The sequence below is a fragment of the Mus caroli genome, unplaced genomic scaffold, assembly GCF_978045245.1.
Source record: "Mus caroli unplaced genomic scaffold, Mus_caroli_1 scaffold_3, whole genome shotgun sequence".
NCBI lineage: Eukaryota > Metazoa > Chordata > Mammalia > Rodentia > Muridae > Mus > Mus caroli.
Window position 1 is genome coordinate 123,700,062 of NW_028227258.1, and position 24,123 is coordinate 123,724,184.

Consider the following 24,123-nt stretch of genomic DNA (forward strand, 5'->3'; position numbering starts at 1 on the left):
CCATGTCCTTACATAGGCTTCTGAAGGTGTGGCCCAGATTAAAGGTACATCTCCCCACCTCACGAAGTACCTCTTCCTATGTCAGAATTAAGTAAAACCTTTTACTGGTATGGCCTCAATTTTTTTTTATCTAATTAATTCCAAATAGTCATGTTGACAACCAAAAATAGCCATCACAGATGATGCCACTCACAGTGATCTGTGTCATCCTATATCAATTATTAATAAAAAAAAAGTCCCACCAACATGTCCATAAGCCAAAATAATGGATGCAGTTCTTCAACTGAGGTTTCCTCCTCCCAGATAACTCCAGCTTGCGTCAAATAGACAAAACTATCCATCACAGACAGTAATTTGGAAACATATAATTCTCATCTCAGAAGTGATCTGTTGCAATTTAAAATTTATTTATGTTAAGCCTGTACATAAGAAATAACATCTGTGGGGCTAAACAGATGGCTCAGTGGTTAAGTGATCTTACTGCTCCTCTAGATGACCTGAGTTCGGTTCCAATACCCACCTGAGGTAGGTAGCTCATAACGCCTGTGACTCCAGCTGGCCTTTGAGGGCACCTGCAGACACATGGAATACATTTATACAGACATATACACATAAATACAAATAAAATAAATCTATAAAAGTACATTATTGATTAAATACAATTCTATAATTTTAACAAGAAAACAAGACATTAAAGAAAAACATAATAGAATAAGTAGAAAAAAAAAACCCAAAGAAACACATGCCGTTGTTATGAAGTTAAAAAGGAGGTAAGGAGAGAGAAGTGGGGGTGGTGGATAAAGGTCTCAGTTCCAAGCACTCACAAATTATAGAATTGAAACTAGATTATACTGCAGACAGCATTATAAAAATACAACTACATACACTGCAGACAGCATCACAAATACACAGTTTCATACACTGCAGACGTCACAAATACACAGCCACATGCACTGCAAACAGAATCACAAATGATGTAGCTACATGCACTGTAGGCAGCAGCATAAATGCACAGCTACATACACTGTATCATATATACTGTTAGATAGCATTACAAATGATGCAGTTGCATCCACTCTAGAGAACATCACATGGCTAGTAGAAGAGCCAATTTGAGAATTTCTTATCAGTTTAAATACTAAAACTGTAACTATTTCTTGGATAAGTAATAAATAAAACCACAGAAGAGAGGCGAGCTCTCTAGGGTCTGTGTGCTAGTCAGCCAAAGATGAACAGATAGCATCAGGGTCAAGGACAGTCGATATTGTTCTACTTTCATTCATTATTGGTTAAGAAATCATTGTTGGTACAGTTGGTGGCTTTTCTCTATGTGTATGTTTTTCCTGAATGTACATCTGTGCACTATGTGCATGTTTGATGCCACAGAGGCATCAAATTCCCTGGAACTGGAGTTAAGGATGATTGGAAACTACCACGTGGGTGCTGGGAATTGAACCCTTGTCTTCTGCAAGAGCAGAAAGTGCTCTTAACTGTTGAGTCACATCTCTAGTCCCAGGTGCTTTTATTTGATTTGTATTGTAACAGGGATCCAGACCTTAGCACAACTCCATGGTGGAAGTATCATTCAGGCCATAAAGCTTAGCACACAGACAGCATCACTTGCCAACATGAGCAAATAGACCTATACCACCAAAGGCCTTAGCTCTGGGAAAGTACTAACCTTGCTTTTTGGCTTTTGTAGTTCTGCTCCTGGCTAACAATTCTTGTTAACTGAAGTATGTCATTTAGAACATAGTTTTTGTGCTTAAAGGTTCACCCCAAGAAATGTTTGGTGCTACACTGGAATCCCAAAGACCCAGTATAGTCTCTGTCTGGCTAATAAAGACTTTCTACTGGCTTAAATCTGTGTCAGAGCAGTTTTTCTCTGGTGGCTATGCCACAACAATATGAATACAGACTCTCATAAGAGGTACAATAGCCATTTCATAGCTGACAGATGAATGGGCTCCAAGGACAAAATAAAAATGTTAATTCAACATTCTACAGCCATTTCTGGTTCTTAAGCTTAAAGCATCCTTCTCTCAAGTGACCAATGGCATATCCAGGACTGTGACTCACACAGTTGGCCCAGGGCTTGAACACCCTTGATATGTGTAACACGCTTGCCAACAATGGCCAAAGTTCTCAGAGGCTGAGAAGACTTCATTTAGGTCAAAATATTATCCCAGTTTTTGAGTCCCAGACAGAAAAACATCTCTTCATTTTGTGTGGGGTAGAGCATCCTGCAATTTCACCCTTTCTTCTGCAGCTTCAGGGGCTGCAATAATGGGCCTTACAGGGCTTCAGTGGGGGCTGACTTTCTAACAAGGGATTTTTTTTTACATTTTATTTATATTTTTCTACACCATACTGTGAAGTCTCCAGGATGCTTGGTTTCTCAAAGGCAGGATTAGACCATAGACAGCAAGGCTGCAATTCTATGCTTTAAAACATTTAGTCAAGATTAATGTCAACTCTCTAGTTACCTGGCATCTCTATGGACACCTCCACTGCGAGGCTCTCAAAGAACATGAAGCCCTGCAGTGGCATAAATAAGTCAACTTTTAAAGCTATTATCTGCTTTAGATCAATCACGATGCATGGAAGGCAACATTATAATAAACACAACGAAGGGGCCTTTTGTGTTTGTTTGTTTTGACAATAAGATCTCAAGTCAGATAGAACTAATCTGGTTTAGAAAGCATCAAAGCTAAACTCTGCTGCTTTCTTGGCTCTCACCCAGTTAGCTATTGACAATGAAAAGAAAGCACCTCCCCTCCACACCCCCTGTCTGTCTTCACCCCATTACCCAAGTCCTGCAGAAGCATCCATGCTGCCTGGAGATCTTCCCACAGCCACATTAGACACTTTTACTTTTAGGGATAATTCTTATACTCAACTTCTGTAACTTATAATCTGACTTTTGCATAAATTTCTTCTAAAAATATGTGCTGGTGGCTGCCCTCTCAGAAACAACCTTACCAAACAGCTCATTTTCCCTAAGATGTGGTAGACAGCAGAAAACAGTTGTTTCTCCGAGTGCAAAATGATTGCCCTTTTAACAGTAAAGACCAAAGGTGGTTTTCTGGTTGGTTGTTAGTTTCTCCCTGTGTATTCTTGGCTGCCCTCAAACGTATAGATAGAATAGGCTATCTTTGAATTTAGAAGCCCTCATGTCTCTGCCTCCTGAGTGCTGGGGTTACAGGTGTGCATATGTGCATCATCACCATGACCAGCTTCTTGGTTTAATTTGGTTTCTCTTCTTCTCTTCTCTTCTCTTCTCTTCTCTTCTCTTCTCTTCTCTTCTCTTCTCTTCTATTCTCTTCTCTTCTCTTCTCTTCTCCCCCCTAACCCCTCCCCTCTCCTCCCCCTTTTCTTTTCTTTTCTTTTCTTTTCTTTTCTTTTCTTTTCTTTTCTTTTCTTTTTTCTCCTCTTCCTTCTCCTTCTTCCTCTCTGTCTTTCTGCCTTTTTGTCACTCTGTCTGTCTCTGCATCTCTGTCTCTCTCTCTCTCTGTCTCTGTCTGTCTGTCTCTCTCTCTCTCTCTCCCTCTCTCTCTCACTATGTGGCCCTGGCTAGCTTAGAACTTGCTATGTGAACCAGGTTGGCCTTGAATTTACAAGCAATCTACCTGCCTCTGGCTCTCAAATGCTGGGATTGAAGGTGTATACCACCACACCTCAAGAGGATGTATATGAACTCTTATATTGAAAAACTATCTGTGTGAAAGGATTAAAATGTATCATAAACCATGTGGATATTTAATTTCTATGTGGTATTTACATTACTAAACTACATAGATTTTATACTATGTACACATGAAAAAGAATTTCTCAATTATATACCTCCTTCCAACCAGTTTGGTTAGTATCGGGGAGGGGGTCTCTCTTCCTGGGGGAGATCTGAAAAATGCATTTACTCACCCTAGATAAGAAACCCACACCAACCCAAAATAAGGATACCACCAAAGTCCAACTTAGTGAACCAATGAATTTTATTGTGGTTAGTTACAGAAGAGTGGGTAATGGAAGTACTTAAAGAAACAGATATTACTCAAAGACAGCTGCATCATCAAAAGCCCACCCCAGCATGAGTGATGGCTTATGAGAAATGGATCCCTGAAGCTGACTGTAAGATTTTAGGCAGATTGGATGGAGAGTGTCTCTTTTAAACAGCTTGGCTCTTCTGAGTCTTTTCCAAGCAGTACAACTAATTTAAGATTGTCTCTCAGCAATCCTTATTGCTTTGATCAGCTTCAGGAGGAAGGGTCCCAGTGCATCTGCTTAGTTTCAGAGACTTCCTGAAGCTAGTGAGTTGTTTACTTCTTGAGTTTTAAGGAAATTCCAGTTTGAATATCCAGAATCTGAGTGGGTTGCCTGAATATGAAGTATTTTACCTCCCTTTGGAATCCTCTGAGTCATTACCAGCCATCCTGAAGGATGGGAATGATCAACTCAGAGGAAACTGTGTGGTAGTTTAGAAGACAGAACCTACTATCTGCAGATCAGAATAATAAAGTTTAATACAGAATTGAGTTATTATAATCCTGTTGCAGTTACGCATAAGGGGTATCAGGGTAGCAGCTATCAAAGGTCAGAGGTTGACTGTGAATGCTTCAGAACTATGGTACTCAAGTGGGGGTGATTTTTTTTTTCCTGTGTGGAACTTTCCAGAATGTTTGTAAATTTTGATTTTGTCTATTGCTTTGAGTGAGGTTGCTGACACTAGAGACAGATAAAGCCAGGGGTGCTGGTCAAGATTTTGAGCAGTTATAATCACTAGGTCCTGAAGAGAACAGGGATATCCCAGAAAACCACTTGGAGAAAGCTCTGTGGGAAGAAAGACAAATATGGTCTTCTGGGAAGGAATAGGAGAAGCAGGATATGCAGGCTTGAGGACTGGCTTGCAGTGTTTACATGTGATACTCTGGTTGGAGTCACATTTACTTTGACTGGTACAGACTGTGCATAGGCTTTCTAAAGGCTGTAGTTGGTTTTTGGTGGGCCAAATTGTGACCTTCCTAAGGGACATCTTATGGGAAAAAAAACACATGATCTATGGGATTTAAAGGTAATGGAGACAGGAGGGCTGTGGAGGATGGAGTTGGGTTGGAGGAAACAGGTTGCTGGGAGAATGGTCTTGGATGCTATATATCTTTCTTTCTTTTTTCTTTGCTTCATGTCTGCAATAGACTCCCAATGATGCTACCCATGATACTCTGCTGCATGTACCTATTGATGCCACTGTGACTCTCTGCTCCAGGCTTTTATTGACACCACCATGATTGGTGCAGGTCCATGGGACTCAGTAACTGCAGGCTAAATGCTCTGAAACCATGAGCTAAAATAAATCTCTCCTCCTTTAAGTTACTTTTCTCTAGTTTTTTATCACAAAATCTCAACCAATTCATCCAGAAAATACCTGTGTCTGTCTATGAAGTGTTTCTGGAGGCAACTGGAATGTGTGAAGGCCACCCTGAAAGTGGGCAGCACCCTCTACATTAGGCAGCCTTGCCTCAGGACATCAGACTCCAAGCCTTTCAGCCTTCAAAAAATAGACTTTTAATTACCATACTCCAGGGCTTTTCATGATTCCAGGCTTGAATTGTTTTTGTTTTGTTTTGTTTTTCCTATTGAGGTTCCATTCCCCTGGAGACCCTAGTACAAAATGAGTATGGTAAGAATAACGGAATAAGAGAGAGCAATGGTTTCACTGGTGAGCTTTCAAGTCACATAGTCCCCCGATTTTCATTTTTGCTATTTAATAATCCATGGAGCTTAGATGTAAAAAGCCGTGTGACGTGGGAATTCTGGTTTCTTCGGAAACTCAGTTGTGTCACATGATATTTTCCTGGAAGCTGTCTCGAGAGAGGATGTTCTGTTGAAGCAGGCATGTGAGAGGGCATATGATGTTTTGCCGAGTGGATGCTTGAGAGGTTGTGTGATGTTGACAAAGAATATAAATAGAACCCCACAGACAGGGAGAAGACACTCTAGCATTGCTACACCTTGCAATGCTTTGCTGGTCTTCCCTTCATAGCAAAAAAAGGTGCCAAAAATCTTCTCTTGGTATTCCAGCTGATTCTAGTCTTGCTACTTCTGCTGGCTCCATGCTGATTCAGTGGGACATTGTGGTTTCTGCTAGATTGAACCACTACTAATGGTTCATATTTTTGGTTTGCTGTTTGACTGGATTACTGCTACTGACTAATGGTTGGTATTTTGCTAGTGGACTGGACGGCTGATATCCTGACAACAAAGATTGGAATCACCCTCCCCCCCAATTACTTCTAAACAGGTCCACAACTCCATCATCCTATTAACCATCTTTCTTCCTTACCTTTGGTCAGTGGGCTAGAAGGGAGGTTGAAGCATTTAAGAACCCGAAATAAAATAGGCTTTTTAAAAATCTAAGCCGCCGGGTGTGGTGGCACACGCCTTTAATCCCAGCACTCGGAAGGCAGAGGCAGGCAGATTTCTGAATTCAAGGCCAGCCTGGTCTACAGAGTGAGTTCCAGGACAGCCAAGGCTATACAGAGAAACCCTGTCTCAAAATAAATAATAAATAAATAAATAAATAAATCTAAACCTACACAGTGCTTGAAATGACATAGAAAACATCTGGCAGATCTGGTGCCAGGTCAATAAATAAATCTATATTTCTGTCTCCAAATCTTTCCTTTACCCTTCAATAATTATCCAATTAAATTCTTCTAGTGGAAGGGAAAGGTGACTGTCTGTTCAATTTAAGCCTAAAGAAGATGTCTCAGATGGTCCTCAGCAGATATCAGAATCCTGAAGAAGTAGGCACTCATGCCAGTGAAGGAATGGACTTGCCAGCAAGAGCGAGAGCAAACAGGCTGCCTTCCTCCATGTTCTTCATATAGGCTGCCACTAGAAGGTGTGGCCCAGATTTAGGGTGGGTCTTCCTACCTCAAAAGATCCAATTAAGGAAAAAACCTTCATGGGTGTGTCCAACTGCCTGAGCTTTAGTTAATTCCGCATATGATCAAGTTGACAACCAAGAGTAGCCATCATACCACATAACATAAAGTCTGTTTACCTCTAAAACCTACCATATTGGAAAACTGTTCGTCATTAACCTATGGTGAAATTTGGACTTTTTTTTTTTTTTTTTTGTCTCAAGCAATGGATTCAACAGAAATGCAGTCTTCTGCTAAAAAGCTTGGAAGGCAGATATCCTAGGTATCGGGACAACCTCCCCATCCCCCAGCTTTCCCCAGGGCAGCAGCCCGTCCCTGCTCTGTGCCCTGGCATTTCTGCTGACCGGAACTCATTTCGTACAGGCTTTTCAGTCTCTAGCTAGAATCTCAGCTCTCATTAGAATCCTGGTTATATCTCTCCCTTCCCTCTTCTTTTTCATCCCTTTGAGACAGAGCTATGTTGTCCTGGCTAACCAGAAACTCACCATTTAGACAAGGATGAGACCAAATTCCCAGAGGTCCACCTGCCTCTACCTCTGAATTTCTGAGATTCAAAGCCTGAGTTAGCCTGCTGGGTTTCTCCAGCCTTCTTTTTAGCATTCTGTACTCCCCCTAATTTTCTCCCTTCTAAATAGTTATCTTTTACATTGTCTCATGTGTGTGTGTGTGTGTGTGTGTGTGTGTGTGTGTTTTCTTGTCTCCATGTAACTTCTCACCTTCAGACTGCACTTTAATAAATAGCAGTCATTAAACAATGGGCAGATTTTACCTTTGGCTGGAAATGCCTCCTTGATGTGTCCTGCTGTCTTTGTGAGTTCGATCCTGTAAGCATGAATCTGGGTGTTCTTAGTTGGTTTTCTAGCATATAATTTCTTTCTAATACTTAGTGGTAGGGAAAAAGGTTTATTTTCTGATGCTGAAAAAAAAAGGAAGCCAAGTATAGTAGTGCACATCCTTGAACTCAGCACATAGGAGGCAGAGGCAGGATGGTATCCATGAGTTCAAGGCCAGCCTGGTCTTCAGAGTGAGTTACATAAGAGCTAGAAGTATTTAGAGACACACTAACTCAATGATGATGATGATGCCGACTATTATAGCCCAAGAGCCTGGGGTGCTCTTAAAACTGGGGCTTTACAGTCTTGGGAGGTCCAGGAACATGGTAACAGGTTTAGCTATTGGTGAGGGCCTCTGGATGGACAATACTTCGGAGTAGGAAACATACATGGAGGTGGAGGAGGGGAGTGGCAAGGAGAGAGAGAGAGAGAGAGGTGAGAGAGGTGAGAGACCACATCACCAGAGAAAATCAAGAGAGCAGGATAAAAGGGAAAAGCAGGTTGGTTCTTGTAGAACTATTCAGCTTCAGCTTCCTGGGAAATAAATGAATTCACTCCTGTGACACCTAACCCACTGGGCAAGATCAGCATTAATCCTTTCACAGAAGGACTCAGCCATCTCCCACCAGGGCCCACCTCTTAAAGGTCCCACCACCTGGCAGCACTATTGTAATGGGAGCCAAGCCTCCCCCAAGTGAATGTTTGGAGAACAAACCATATCTGACTCACAGCTAGCTTCCCATCCTGTATTTGCCCCTAACTGCCTCCAACATTCAAAGACCGAGTCTCACTTAGTTCTCAGATGTGTCCCTTCTTGTCTCGAGTAGTTATTAATGCCTGAAGCGTTCCCTCACTCAGCTGACCATGTAACTTTTCCCTCAGCCTCTGTATGAGAATTTCCTCATGGTCTTTTTGAAGTTCCCAGATCTTGACTGTGCTGTGACTCAGCCCATGAGACACTCATTTCTTCTCAGCCTTACAGTTCAGGAAACCTTCACTCGTTCTGTGACTGAAGATGGGCTTTGAACCATGGCCAAGGCTGGCTCATGTTTTATTTATGTTAATATAGAAATACCCATGATCATTCCAAAAAACCCCAGTAATTACTGAAACTGAAGAGAGGTAGAAGATTCCTCTCCACACGGCTCTTGATTGAGGAAAATATATTTTCTTATCCTCAGCTGATTCTCAAAATTGGCTTGCAGATTGGCTCAATGTTTGTTTAGTTCAGACCTCATGGTTTTTCTCTGGCTTGTAGCCTCTCTTCTGAACTAGGAATGCTATGGGGAATGAACTCACTCTCTTAGGTCACTTTCCATGGAAACCAGGAACAGTGATGTCTTACATTTCTTGAGAGAGAGAGAGAGAGCTCACTGATGACAACAAGTTGTTAATTGACTTTTTGATGAGCATATTAACCATACAATTATCCTAGAACAGCATACTGAAACAAGAAAGGAAGTATATTTATCTGAGATGAATGAAAATTGAGAAAACATTGGCTGATTGTACCAGCATTCTCATCATCGAATAGCCTACATTTATTCAGTTTTTTTAAATTAATTTTTAAAGCTATGGCTGTTTATTCCCACGTATGTGGTTTGCACGTGGAGGTCACAGGAGAAATTGAGAGAGCCTGTTCTCTCCTTCTGCCATGTAGGTTTCCGGGAATTGAACCTGCTTTATCATATTGGAGTGGCAGCAATGGCTGCCAGCCCTATTCAGTTCTTCAGTGTGTGAGTTTGTGTGAGGGTGAGAACTAAGGCAGATGTACTACAGAACATTTGCTGACATGTTGAATATCCTCACAAGACAGGAATTATTTCCGCTTATTATTTTTTTAATTGCTGTTTTAGTTGTTAATTAAAGGGAGAGGAATCTAGGTAGCCCTTCCCTTTATGTCAACAACCTCAAGAGCCATCCATAAGCCCAACCACTGCAGCTCCAGGAAAAGGAGCAAGAATCCAGGCAGCTGCTCTACGCTGACAGCCTTTGAACTGTAGCTTGCAATCCTTCAGGGTTTTCAGACCTGGCCCAGTGCCTGGGCCACTGTGAAAACACATTCGATTTGAAGAGAACAAATGAGTAAGAGCTTAGTGGATAAGAAAGCCTAAGCCACTAGGGACCTGAAGTTTGAGGTAAGGGTAGATAGAAAGTAGACCTAAGGAGCCCATTCTGGGAGAGTTAAGGGAGCATTGAGTGAATGTGTGTGTGTGTGTGTGTGTGTGTGTGTGTGTCTGTGTGTCTGTGTTATTGATAACAACCCGTGCCACTGACCCATGGGAACTGGCTAACCTTTCTTCTGGGTGGGGTTCAGAGATATGACAAGCCTTCCTCTGGTCCAAGTATAAGAGTTTATGGATGACAGATTAGTATGACCCAAACCTATCAATCATGACTTCCTCCTAGAGAAAGTCATGGAAGCAAACCAGTAAACAACATTTCTCTAGGGCATCTGTTTCAGTTCCTGCCTTCAGGTTCCTGCTAGAGCTCCTGACCAGGATTCTCTTGATGACAGACTACAAACTATAAGCCAAATAAACCCTCCATCCTCAAGTTGCTTTTGGTCCTGGTGTTTATCAGAGCAACATGAAGCAAACTAGAACATTCTATATAACCCAAAGATAGTTAATTCCAGTAACAAATAAAAACATGTAAGAATATGAACAATACTAGAAAGTTTAACATGAAAATAATAAAGTGTCTCCCTTTCTTCAGTTCTGCCAATTTTTATTTCTACCCAATAAAACAATTAATAATAAAATTATGTGATTGCTCTTGAAAACAAATGCTTTTTACAGGATCCATCCATCTCCCTGTCAGAAATGTGTATGTTTAATTGTTTGAATGTTTAGTTTTCCCTAAAATGCCAATGGCTTCATTATAGTTTCATCTGTATACTTTAGTTCTCCTAATATTAATTCTTATCCTGTATTAATGAATTCATGTTAATGTAGTATGCATATGGCATGGCAGTCTATCCAAGCTACCCATGAGAACCTCTTTCAGTAAGTGATTTATGCACAATTTTGACATTTGAATTTTACACAATTACTTTGTCCTTGTCTGTGTTTTAGTCTGAGCAAGTGCCAGCTTCCTCACATCTATTATGTACATGACAGTCAAAGAGATTGCTTCCAAATACCATGATTAGATGTTTATATATTTATAAACTGAGATAATGCTTAGTGCCTTGTGGTGACTCCTTACAAGTCTACTAGACAAGGGTAAGCGGGGCACAGAGCAAGCACTCCAGGGCATAGCTGATGGCATTAATGAGAAGCAAGACAGAGCTTTCCACTCAAGGGAGCATCATCTTCTTCAGAAGGGCAGGAGAAGCTCTAACTATGAAGGAAGATATGCAGGGAAGTAACGTGTTGACAGCTGCACAAATGGTTGGCATCTCCTTTCACTTTGAACCTGCATATTTTCTTAACAGCTATCCATGTGGTTTTGTTTTTAACAGATGCATAGTACTTAAAGAGTGCTCCTGGTTCAATCATGTTGGTGGAAATCAGTGTGCTTAATTCTAATCTGCTTTAATTACTTGGCCCTGGCTTGGCTTCCTGGAGGTTGACAGCATAGACTTGATAATACTGGGGAGGGTCTTTGATGGAGAGCCCGCAGCCACTGCCAGTCACTCTGCTGCAGGTGAGGGTTGGTGTGCTTATCAAGATGGATGAATAAACACTGGCAGGAGATCCACCTCACATGAGAACAAAGCTGGTTTTATGGATATGTAGACTAACTGCTGGGTTCCTACCCATTTCAGGCACATTATGATAGATGGCCTGAAAGTTCAGTCTCTCCTGCAGCTTTCACTGCCTTGCTGTATTTTCATGTGTGCACATCTTAGTTCACAGCATGCTAATCCTTGTCATTTCTTAAAACATGACTTTGACAGTGAGCACCATATAGTTATTCATGTTCTTTTTTTTTTTTCTGATTTCAGAGTGAATTTTCCTTTTATTCGTTCAAATGGTGCAACGTGTAGTGTCTTTTTTTTAAATTTTTTAATATTTTTATTACATATTTTCCTCAATTACATTTCCAATGTTATCCCAAAAGTCCCCCATAGCGCCCCCCACTTCCCTACCCACCCATTCCCATTCTTTTGGCCCTGGCATTCCCCTATATTGGGGCATATAAAGTTTGCAAGTCCAATGGGCCTCTCTTTCCATTGATGGCCGACTAGACCATCTTTCGATACATATGCAGCTAGAGACAAGAGCTCCGGGGTTCTGGTTAGTACATCATGTTGTTCCAACAATAGGGTTGCAGATCCCTTTAGCTCCTTGGGTACTTTCTCTACCTTCTCCATTGGGAGCCCTGTGATACATCCAATAGCTGACTGTGAACATCCACTCCTGTGTTTGCTAGGCCCCGGCATCATCTCACAAGAGACAGCTATATTTGGGTCCTTTCAGCAAAATCTTGCTAGTGTTTGCAATGGTGTCAGCGTTTAGAAGCTGATTATGGGATGGATCCCTGGATACGGCAGTCTCTAAATGGTCCATCCTTTCATCACAGCTACGAACATTGTCTCTGTAACTCCTTCCCTGGGTGTTTTGTTCCCAATTCTAAGAAGGGGCACAGTGTCCACACTTTAGTCTTCATTCTTCTTGAGTTTCATGCGTTTAGCAAATTGTATCTCATATCTTGGGTATCCTAAGTTTTGGGCTAATATCCACTTATCAGTGAATACATATTGTGTGAGTTCTTTTGTGATTGTGTTACTTCACTCAAGATGACGCCCTCCAGGTCCATCCATTTGGCTAGGAATTTCATAAATTCATTCTTTTTAATAGCTGAGTAGTACTCCATTGTGTAAATGTACCATAATTTCTGTATCCATTCCTCTGTTGAGGGACATCTGGATTCTTTCCAGCTTCTGGCTATTATAAATAGGGCTGCTATGAACATAGTGGAGCATGTGTCCTTTTTACCGGTTGGGACATCTTCTGGATATATGCCCAGGAGAGGTATTGCTGGATCCTCCGGTAGTACTATGTCCAATTTTCTGAGGAACCGCCAAACTGATTTCCAGAGTGGTTGTACAAGCTTGCAATCCCACCAACAATGGAGGAGTGCTCCTCTTTCTCCACATCCTCGCCAGCATCTGCTGTCACCTGAATTTTTGATCTTAGCCATTCTGACTGGTGTGAGGTGGAATCTCAGGGTTGTTTTGATTTGCATTTCCCTGATGATTAAGGATGTTGAACATTTTTTCAGGTGCTTCTCTGCCATTCGGTATTCCTCAGGTGAGAATTCTTTGTTCAGTTCTGAGCCCCATTTTTTTAATGGGGTTATTTGACTTTCTGGAGTCCACCTTCTTGAGTTCTTTATAAATATTGGATATTAGTCCCTTATCTGATTTAGGATAGGTGAAGATCCTTTCCCAATCTGTTGGTGGTTTTTTGTCTTATTGATGGTGTCTTTAGCCTTGCAGAAGCTTTGCAGTTTCATGAGGTCCCACTTGTCAATTCTCGATCTTACAGCACAAACCATTGCTGTTCTATTCAAGAATTTTTCCCCTGTGCCCATATCTCTTCAAGGCTTTTCCCCACTTTCTCCTCTATAAGTTTCAGTGTCTCTGGTTTTATGTGAAGTTCCTTGATCCACTTAGACTTAACCTTAGTACAAGGAGATAGGAATGGATCGATTCGCATTCTTCTACATGTTAACAACCAGTTGTGCCAGCACCATTTGTTGAAAATGCTGTCTTTCTTCCACTGGATGTTTTTAGCTCCCTTGTCGAAGATCAAGTGACCATAGGTGTGTGGGTTCATTGCTGGGTCTTCAATTCTATTCCATTGGTCTATTTGTCTGTCACTATACCAGTACCATGCAGTTTTTATCACAATTGCTCTGTAGTAAAGCTTTAGGTCCGGCATGGTGATTCCACCAGAGGTTCTTTTATCCTTGAGAAGAGTTTTTGCTATCCTAGGTTTTTTGTTATTCCAGATGAATTTGCAGATTGCACTTTCTAATTCATTGAAGAATTGAGTTGGAATTTTGATGGGGATTGCATTGAGTCTGTAGATTGCTTTTGGCAAGATAGCCATTTTTACAATGTTGATCCTGCCAATCCATGAGCATGGGAGATCTTTCCATCTTCTGAGATCTTCTATAATTTCTTTCTTCAGAGACTTGAAGTTTTTATTATACAGATCTTTCACTTCCTTAGTTAGAGTCACGCCAAGATATTTTATATTATTTGTGACTATTGAGAAGGGTGTTGTTTCCCTAATTTCTTTCTCAGCCTGTTTATTCTTTGTGTAGAGAAAGGCCATTGATTTGTTTGAGTTAATTTTATATCCAGCTACTTCACCGAAGCTGTTTATCAGGCTTAGGAGTTCTCTGGTGGAATTTTTAGGGTCACTTATATATACTATCATATCATCTGCAAAAAGTGATATTTTGACTTCATCTTTTCCAATTTGTATCCCTTTGATCTCCTTTTGTTGTCAAATTGCTCTGGCTAGGACTTCAAGTACAATGTTGAATAGGTATGGAGAAAGTGGACAGCCTTGTCTAGTCCCTGATTTTAGAGGGATTGCTTCAAGCTTCTCACCATTTACTTTGATGTTGGCTACTGGTTTGCTGTAGATTGCTTTTATCATGTTTAGGTATGGGCCTTGAATTCCTGATCTTTCCAAGACTTTTATCATGAATGGGTGTTGGATCTTGTCAAATGCTTTTTCCGCATCTAACGAGATGACCATGTGGTTTTTGTCTTTGAGTTTGTTTATATACTGGATTACGTTGATGGATTTCCGTATATTGAACCATCCCTGCATCCCTGGGATGAAACCTACTTGGTCAGGATGGATGATTGTTTTGATGTGTTCTTGGATTCGGTTAGCAAGAACTTTATTGAGGATTTTTGCATCAATATTCATAAGGGATATTGGTCTGAAGTTTTCTATCTTTGTTGGGTCTTTTTGTGGTTTAGGTATCAGAGTAACTGTGGCTTCATAGAATGAGTTGGGTAGAGTACCTTCTGTTTCTATTTTGTGGAATAGTTTGTGAAGAACTGGGATTAGATCTTCTTTGAAGGTCTGATAGAACTCTGCACTAAACCCATCTGGTCCTGGGCTTTTTTTAGTTGGGAGACTATTAATGACTGCTTCTATTTCTTTGGGGGATATAGGGCTGTTTAGATCATTAACCTGATCTTGATTCAACTTTGGTACCTGGTATCTGTCTAGGAACTTCTCCATTTCATCCAGGTTCTCCAGTTTTGTTGAGTATAGCCTTTGGTAGAAGGATCTGATGGTGTTTTGGATGTCTTCAGGATCTGTTGTTATGTCTCCTTTTTCATTTCTGATTTTGTTAATTAGGATGCTTTCCCTGTGCCCTCTAGTGAGTCTGGCTAAGGGTTTATCTATCTTGTTGATTTTCTCAAAGAACCAGCTCCTTGATTGGTTGATTCTTTGAATAGTTTTTCTTGTTTCCAGTTGGTTGATTTCACCCCTGAGTTTGATTATTTCCTGCCGTCTACTCCTCTTGGGTGAATTTGCTTCCTTTTGTTCTAGTGCTTTTAGGTGTGTTGTCAAGCTGCTAATGTGTGCTCTCTCTAGTTTCCTTTTGGAGGCACTCAGAGCTATGAGTTTTCCTCTTAGAAATGCTTTCATTGCGTCCCATAAGTTTGGGTATGTTGTGGCTTCATTTTCATTGAACTCTAAAAAGTCCTTAATTTCTTTCTTTATTCCTTCCTTGACCAAGGTATCATTGAGAAGAGTGTTGTTCAGTTTCCACGTGAAGGTTGGCTTTCTATTATTTATTTTGTTATTGAAGATCAGCCTTAGTCCATGGTGATCTGATAGGATGCATGGGACAATTTCAATATTTTTGTATCTGTTGAGGCCTGCTTTGTGACCAATTATGTGGTCAATTTTGGAGAAGGTACCATGAGGTGCTGAGAAGAAGGTATATCCTTTTGTTTTAGGATAGAATGTTCTGTAGATATCTGCCAGCTCCATTTGATTCATAATTTCTCTTAGTTTCACTGTGTCCCTGTTTAGTTTCTGTTTCCATGATCTGTCCATTGGTGAAAGTGGTGTGTTGAAGTCTCCCACTATTATTGTATGAGGTGCAATGTGTGCTTTGAGATTTACTAAAGTTTCTTTAATGAATGTGGCTGCCTTTGCATTTGGAGCATAGATATTCAGGATTGATACTTCCTCTTGGAGGATTTTACCTTTGATGAGTATGAAGTGTCCCTCCCTGTCTTTTTTAATGACTTTGGGTTGGAAGTCAATCTTATCAGATATTAGAATGGCTACTCCAGCTTGTTTCTTCATACCATTTGCTTGGAAAATTGTTTTCCAGCCTTTCATTCTGAGGTAGTGTCTATCTTTTTCTCTGAGATGAGTTTCCTGTAAGAAGCAAAATGTTGGGTCTTGTTTGTGTAGCCAGTTTGTTAGTCTATGTCTTTTTATCGGGGAGTTGAGTCCATTGATATTAAGAGATATTAAGGAAAAGTAATTGTTGTTTCCTGTTATTTTTGTTTTAAAGTTGGCATTCTGTTCTTGTGGCTGTCTTCTTTTAGGTTTGTTGAGGGATTACCTTCTTGTATTTTCTAGGGCGTGGTTCCTGTCCTTGTATTGGTTTTTTTCTGTTATTATCCTTTGAAGGGCTGGGTTCGTGGATAGATAATGTGTGAATTTGGTTTTGTCATGGAATACTTTGGTTTCTCCATCTATGTTAATTGAGAGTTTGGCTGGGTATAGTCGCCTGCGCTGGAATTTGTGTTCTTTTAATGTCTGTATAACATCTGTCCAGGATCTTCTGGCTTTCATAGTCTCTGGTGAAAAATCTGGTGTAATTCTGATAGGCTTGCCTTTATATGTTACTTGGCCTTTTTCTCTTACTGCTTTTAGTATTCTATCTTTATTTAGAGCATTTGTTGTTTTGATTATTATGTGTCGGGAGGTATTTCTTTTCTGGTCCAGTCTATTTGGAGTTCTGTAGGCTTCTTGTATGTTCATGGGCATCTCTTTCTTTAGATTTGGGAAGTTTTCTTCTATAATTTTGTTGAAGATGTTTGCTGGTCCTTTGAGTTGAAAATCTTCATTCTCATCCACTCCTATTATCCGTAGGTTTGGTCTTCTCATTGTGTCCTGTATTTCTTGGATGTTTTGAGTTAGGATCTTTTTGCATTTTACATTTTCCTTGATTGTTGTGCCGATGTTCTCTATGGAATCTTCTGCACCTGAGATTCTCTCTTCCATCTCTTGTATTCTGTTGCTGATGCTCGTATCTATGGTTCCAGATTTCTTTCCTAGGGTTTCTATCTCCAGTGTTGCCTCATTTTGGGTTTTCTTTATTGTGTCTACTTCCCTTTTTAGGTCTAGTATGGTTTTGTTCATTTCCATCATCTGTTTGGATGTGTTTTCCTGTTTTTCTGTAAGGACTTCTACCTGTTTGATTAGGTTATCCTGTTTTTCTTTAAGGATTTGTAACTCTTTAGCAGTGTTCTCCTGCAATTCTTTAAGGGATTTTTGTGCTTCCTCTTTATTGTCTTCTACCTGTTTACCAGTGTTCCTTTGTATTTCTTTAAGTGTGTTATTAAAGTCCTTCTTGAAGTCCTCTACCATTATCAGGAGATATGCTTTTAGATCCGTGTCTAGCTTTTCCGGTGTGTTGGGGTGCCCTGGACTGGGCAAAGTGGGAGTGCTGGGTTCTGATGATGGTGAGTGGTCTTGGTTTCTGTTAGTAAGATTATTACGTTTACCTTTCGCCATCTGGTAATCTCTGGGGTTAGTTGTTGTCGTTGTCACTGTTTAAAGATTGGAGCAGAAGCTGTGTTCCACTCACTGGCAGTATCAAAATCCTGTGGCGGGGGTCGTGGGTAGCTGGCGGGTGTCAGCCGACCCTGCGCTCTAGCTACACCGGTGCTGTTCCGGCCGGATGAGGCCTGTGGCCCTACTCAGGCCGGTTTCTGCTTCCTTAACTAATGCAGTCTCAGGTCCCGCGCCAATTGGATTGGAGCAGGAGCTGTGTTCCACTCACCAGAAGTCTTAAGATCCTGTGGCAGGTGTTGTGGGTAGCTGGCGAGTGTCAGCCGACCCTGCGCCCTAGCTACCCTGGTGCTCTTCTGACTGGAAGAGGCTTGTGGCCCTACGTAGGCCGGATTTCTGCCTCCTCAACCAGAGCAGTCTCAGGTCCCGCGTGATTGGACTGGAGCAGAAGCTGTGTTCCACTCACCAGCAGTCTCAAAATCCTGTGGCGGGGGTCGTGGGTAGCTGGCGGGTGTCAGCAGACCTTGCGCTCTAGCTACACCGGTGCTGTTCTGGCCGGATGAGGCCTGTGGCCCTACTCAAGCCGGTTTCTGCTTCCCTAACTAATGCAGTCTCAGGTCCCGCGCGCAATTGGATTGGAGCAGAAGCTGTGTTCCACTCACCAGAAGTCTTAAGATCCTGTGGCGGGTGTTGTGGGTAGCTGGCGAGTGTCAGCCGACCCTGCGCCCTAGCTACCCGGGTGCTTTTCTGACCAGAAGAGCAGTTATTCATGTTCACACCTGGGTTTTATATTTATAAAATCTGAATGCTTAGGCATTAGATATAATAGCTATCAAAGCCAGATATCTTAGGATACTTTTATAATGTTTAATGGAACTATGGACATTACTTTCTATGTAGAACTTAAAAATATCATCTTAATGAACAAGAAATATTGATAAGGTATTTTTTCCACTTCTAGCAGCTCTTTCATATGCTCTGATATTTGCTGGTCAGTCATAAAGAAAAGAGCCGTTAATCTGAGTAGCACGTAAGAGCTGAGGGTTAATGATAACATGTGTTAATAAGAAAAAATGAAATAACAGAATCTTTATTTTATATTTTATAAATGCAGATTAAAATTTTTACACACAATAAATGTTGTCTTCACTAGTCACTTTAAAATACAAAGTGCAAACGTACCCTGTGTGTAACCCCAGCACTTGGGGCAGAGATATCAGGTCCCCCTAGCCAAAATATTGAGCTCCAGGCTCAGGAAGAGGTCCAGCTCAAAAAAATGTGGAGGATAATAAAGGAAGACATTCAACATTAGCCTTTGGCCTACATACATGCATACACACATACACACATGCACATACACACATACACACACACATACACACATGCACATACACACATGCACATACACACATACACACATGTACATGTACATATACGAGAGCACACAATACATAAATCCTATAAGTTGCAGCCTAAGTCTGTATAAATTATTTTTAATACTGTAGTGATGCAGCCTAAGTCTGTATAAATTATTTTTATACTGTAGTTTTATACTAATATTTTTACGGCTGACTATAAATGGTTCATTTGTAAAACCAGCTGCTATTCTGATCTTGGTATTCAGAGTCCAAGTCAGAGCTGGGTCTATATGGTAGCTTATACCTTTAGTGCTGTCTTTCAGGTAAAAGAGGCAGGTTAGAGCTCTGTGAATTTAAGGCTAGCCTGGTCAACATTGTGAATTCCAGGCCAGCCACAGTTATATAGTAAGACCTTATCTCAAAGGAAAAAAAAAAGAGACTAATTTTTAATTTAATGACAAGTCATTCTTTCCTAGAGTAAGCTGATGTAATAGCATGGCTGCTGGTGTGGAGTCCCTGTTAAAGAGACTCTCCTTGTCATACATGAATTTACAAGCAAGTTTCTTCACTCTGTGGCCTTTGATTTAATGGTTTCTTATGACCGTGCTCCTCTTACCTTACTCTGAAGTTAAAGTTGTTCAGTGTTCTGTTGAGATTACACTATAGTTTCTCATATTCACACAACTGTACTTTGGAAATAGGGTACCTTCTAAAGAATTTTATATCTATAAATGTGCTAAGATGTTAATCTTCATAAAAGTGTTTTTTTCATTTCAAAATATCATAGTTTCAAAGATATACCAAAGAAAAATTTATAGCACTTCCTTATAGAAAACCAGGGCAAAGCTTACATTTAGCAAAAATCATAACGTATTATAATGTTCCCACTATGTGGAAAGTAAACAAATGAGCAATTTTCAGGTGAACAGAACCATCTCTTTAGCTGATATTAAATTTATGATAAAAAGAATCACAAGTGAGGATCGTAGGGTCAAGGGTGAGGAGGACACAACATCTGTTCCAACATCACTGGGAATAACTGGGACCAGCAGGATCCAGGGACACAGGAGCCCTGCCCGACCTGTGGCTCGGGTTCCTTCCAGTCTGTCCCTGTTAACCTTGGGTACAAACTTCACAGCCAGTCCCACAACACCCAGAGGAGGCTCATCTCCCAGGTGCTTTAATATGCCCAGGATCATGAGATCAGAGGTAAGGAGGACACAACATTTCTTCTAAAACCACCAGGACTAATGGGGACCGGTAGGATCCGGGGACACAGGAACCCCGTCTGACCAGTGGCTCGGGTTCCATCTGGTCTGCACCAGGTTTACCTTGGGCACTAACTTTACAGCCAGTCTCACAACACCCAGAGGAGGCTCCACTCCCACGTGCTCTAACACACCCAGAATCCCAGGATCCCAGGATCCCAGGAGCTTGGTCACACCAGGATCTCAGGGTCCCAGAGGCAGCTTGACTCCCCCAGAAACTCTGACACACACAGTACCTCAGGATCATAGGATCACAGAATCACAGGATCACAGAGATAGCTGGACTCTGAAGGGTTCTGACACAACCAGGATTACAGGAAGGACAGATATAACGAGGGCAGGTAGCACTAGAGATAATCAGATGGCTGGAGGTAAGAGTAAGAACATAAACAACAGAAACCAAGGTTACTTGGCATCGTCAGAACCCAATTCTTCCAACAAAGCAAGTCCTAGATACACCATCACACTGGAAAAGCAAGATTCAGATCTAAAATCACTTCTCATGACAATGATAGAGGACTTTAAGAAGGACATAAATAACTCCCTTAAAGAAATACAGGAGAACATAGGTAAACAGCTAAACGCACTTAAAGAGGAAACACAAAAAAATCCCTTAAAGAATTACAGGAAAACACAATCAAACAGGTGAAGGAAATAAACAAAACCATCCAATGTGGGAAGCCATTCCGGGCTCCCTGGCCAGCCGGACGAAAATCTGCTCCAGGCTGTAAACAAGCCCATGTTTGATGGATGGCACACCCTTAATCTCTGATTGGCTGAGCAAGCCTGCCTGGTGAGGTGATGTGACCTGTGGTGATTGGTGGGGGCGTGGTTGTGGCTGGAGTGGAGAAAAACACTTGTAACCAGAGAGGCTGGGGGATTTGAAGAAAGAAGCTGCCTGAGTAAAACTGCTTTAAGAAGAACTGGTGGTTGCATTTTGCTTGCTGGTCGAGTTGGACGCAATAATCCAAGATCTAAAAATGGGAATAGAAACAATAAAGAAATCACAAAGGGAGACAACCCTGGAGTTAGAAAACCTAGGAAAGAGATGAGGAGCCATTGATGCAAGCATCACCAACAGAATACAAGAGATAGAAGAGAGAATCTCAGGAGCAGAAGATACCTTAGAAAATATTAACACAACAATCAAAGAAAATGCAAAATGCAGAAAGCTCGTAACCCAAAACATCCAGGAAATCCAGGACACAATGAGAAGATCAAACCTAAGAATAATAAGTATAGAAGAGAGCAAAGATTCCCAAATTAAAGGGCCAATAAATATCTTCAACAAAATTATAGGAAAAAAACTTCCTGACCCAAAGAAAGAGAAGCCCATGAACATACAAGAAGCCTACAGAACTTCAAATAGACTGGACCAGAAAAGAAATTCCTCCCATCACATAATAATCAAAATACCAAATGCACTAAACAAAGAATATTAAAAACAGTAAGGGAAAAAGGTCAAGTAACATATAAAGGCAGAATTACACCAGACTTTTCACCAGAGATTATGAAAGCCAGAAGGTCCTGGGCAGATGTCATACAAACCCAAAGAGAACACAAATGACAGCCCAGGTTACTATATCCAGCAAAACTCTCAATTACCATAGAGGAAGAAACCAAGATATTCCATGACAAAGCCAAATTTACATATCTTTCCACAAATCCAGCCCTACAACGGGTAGCAGATGGAAAACACAAACACAAGGAGGGAAACTATACCCTAGAAAAAGCAAGAAAGTAATCTTTCAACAAACCCAAAGAAGATAGCCACACAGGCAGAATTACACCTCTAACAACAAAAATCACAGGAAGCAAGAGTAACTTTTCCTTAATATCTCTTAACATCAATGGACTCAATTCCCAAATAAAAAGACATACACTAACATACTGGATACCTAAACAGGACCCAGCATTTTGCTGCATACAGAAACTGTGCCTCAGTGACAAAGACAGACACTACCTCAGAGTAGTGTCTTAGGCAAATGGATGTATCTGGAGGCTATCATCTTGAGTGAGGTAACCAAATCACAAAAGAACACACATGATATGCACTCACTGATAAGTGGATATTAGCTCAAAAACTCCAAATAGCCAAGATACAATTCACAGACCACATGAAGCTTAAGAAGAAGGAAGATCAAGGTGTGGGTGCTTCATTCCTTCTTAGAAGGAGAACCAAATATTCACAGGAGTAAGTATGGAGATAAAGTGTAGAGCAGAGACTGAAGGAAATGCCACCCAGAGACTGTCCCACCTTGGGACTCATCCCATATACAATTACCATATTGTGGATGCCAACAAGTGCATGCTGAATGGAGCCTGATATGGCTGTCTCCTGAGAGGCCCTGCCAGATCCTTACAAATAGAGATGGATGCTCTCAGCCAACCATTGGACTGAGCATGGGGGTCCCCAATAGAGGAGTTAGAGAAGGGACTGAAGGAGTTGAAGGGGTTTGCAACCCCATAGGAATAACAACAATATCAATGAATTAGGCCCCCCAGAGCTCCCAGGGACTAAGCCATCAATCAAGGAGTACACATGGCTCCAGCTGCATATGTAGCAGAGGATGGCCATGTCAGGCATCAATGGAAGGAAAGGTCCTTGGTCCTATAAAGGGTCAATAGATGCCCCAGTGTAGGGAAATTGAAGGCGGGGAGGTGGGAGTGGGGGGATGGGTGGAGGAACACTCTCATAGAAGCAGGATGAGGGAGGATGGGATAGGGGTTTCCAGGAGGGAGGAAACCAGGAAAGGGGATAACATTGCAAATGTAAATAAATAAAATATCCAATAAAAAATTTTTTTGGTACATTAAAAAAAAAAAAAAGGACCACAAGTAACACTTGCATGTACTTCTGAAAGTGTGGTTTTACATTTGGAGTTGTAAAAATCTGATAAAACAGATTTTTCATTTTCTTGAGACAAGAATATAACAATGTGTTGAAGGTGTTGCTCTGCATAGTTGGATTTTTATCACACCAGGGAATGACTGCTTTCTCACTGGCAATGGGCTGGACAGCCGTGATTTTCTGCAGATTTCTTGTTCCACTGTTATCTTCTTGGCTCGTCTTCAAAGGTGGTCCCAAGTAGAGTTCAAAACTCAAATCATGACATCTCTCCCCAACCCAGAAAAGAGATGCAATCTCTGTGGTGAATCCAGGTAGGAGGTAATCAGAGTGGGTGAAGGAGAAGACAGGTGGCAGTTGCTTTTGGTCACCTCCAGGAAGCCACTGTCCACTGGAAGAATGCAAAATGTACCTTCCACTGACTCTATCTGACAAATTGCAGAAGCTATTCAATTGTTGATTCAACGGTTTCCCTTAAGAGTTACAGCTTTGGTAAAGTCAGGTTTCCCTACCTCTGAGCCAAGAACCTACCAATTTCTGTACTGGATTCAATGTTGAAACTACATATAAATCACAAATCAAATTGGCTTCAGTGGGAAGAAGACACTTTCCACCCTGTGTTATGGTGCCCAGATTCAAACTGGTTAGGGTTAGTTGTGTCTTCAGCTCATACAAGAATTTCACCCCATTTTCAAAATTGGAATAAGGAGATGTGTATGTTTCAAAACAAATCAATGATGTGGGGGAGGGGTGAGAGGCTATAAATTGTCCTAAGACAAACCAAGTTCATTTTTTTTTCAAGGTGACATTAATTCTTCAAACATTGTCTTAACCCGTCAGTGGGTGATCCTCAGAAGGCAGTGGGGTACTTATGCTGGTGTCAGTGTATCATGTCCCTTTCATCTTGCTGACATACATAACACCTCTAACATAAATTTAGAAAATGTTCATGATGGTAAGTGTGGTTGCACAGGCAGGAAAAAAAAAGCATTCTAATGCCCTAGGTCCCTTTAAAGGGTCACTTCTGAGGACATTTAACCCCCTATTGTTCTGGCAAATCAAGTCATGTGACAATATAGATTAGAGGTGTTAAAGAAATGCTGACCTGTATTTAATGGTTTTAGTTTAA

At 41.1% G+C, this 24,123-nt stretch overlaps 1 long non-coding RNA gene across 1 annotated transcript in view; it reads right to left on the reverse strand.

Annotated features, from left to right (window-relative positions):
• Positions 1–408: 408 nt before the first annotated feature.
• The window catches only part of LOC110291989 (uncharacterized), a 28,930-nt gene continuing 5,215 nt past the window's right edge, over positions 409–24,123 (reverse strand). Inside the window, exon 4 of the long non-coding RNA XR_002377629.1 lies at positions 409–572. This is a non-coding gene — a long non-coding RNA (uncharacterized LOC110291989). The remainder of the gene's footprint in view (positions 573–24,123) is intronic.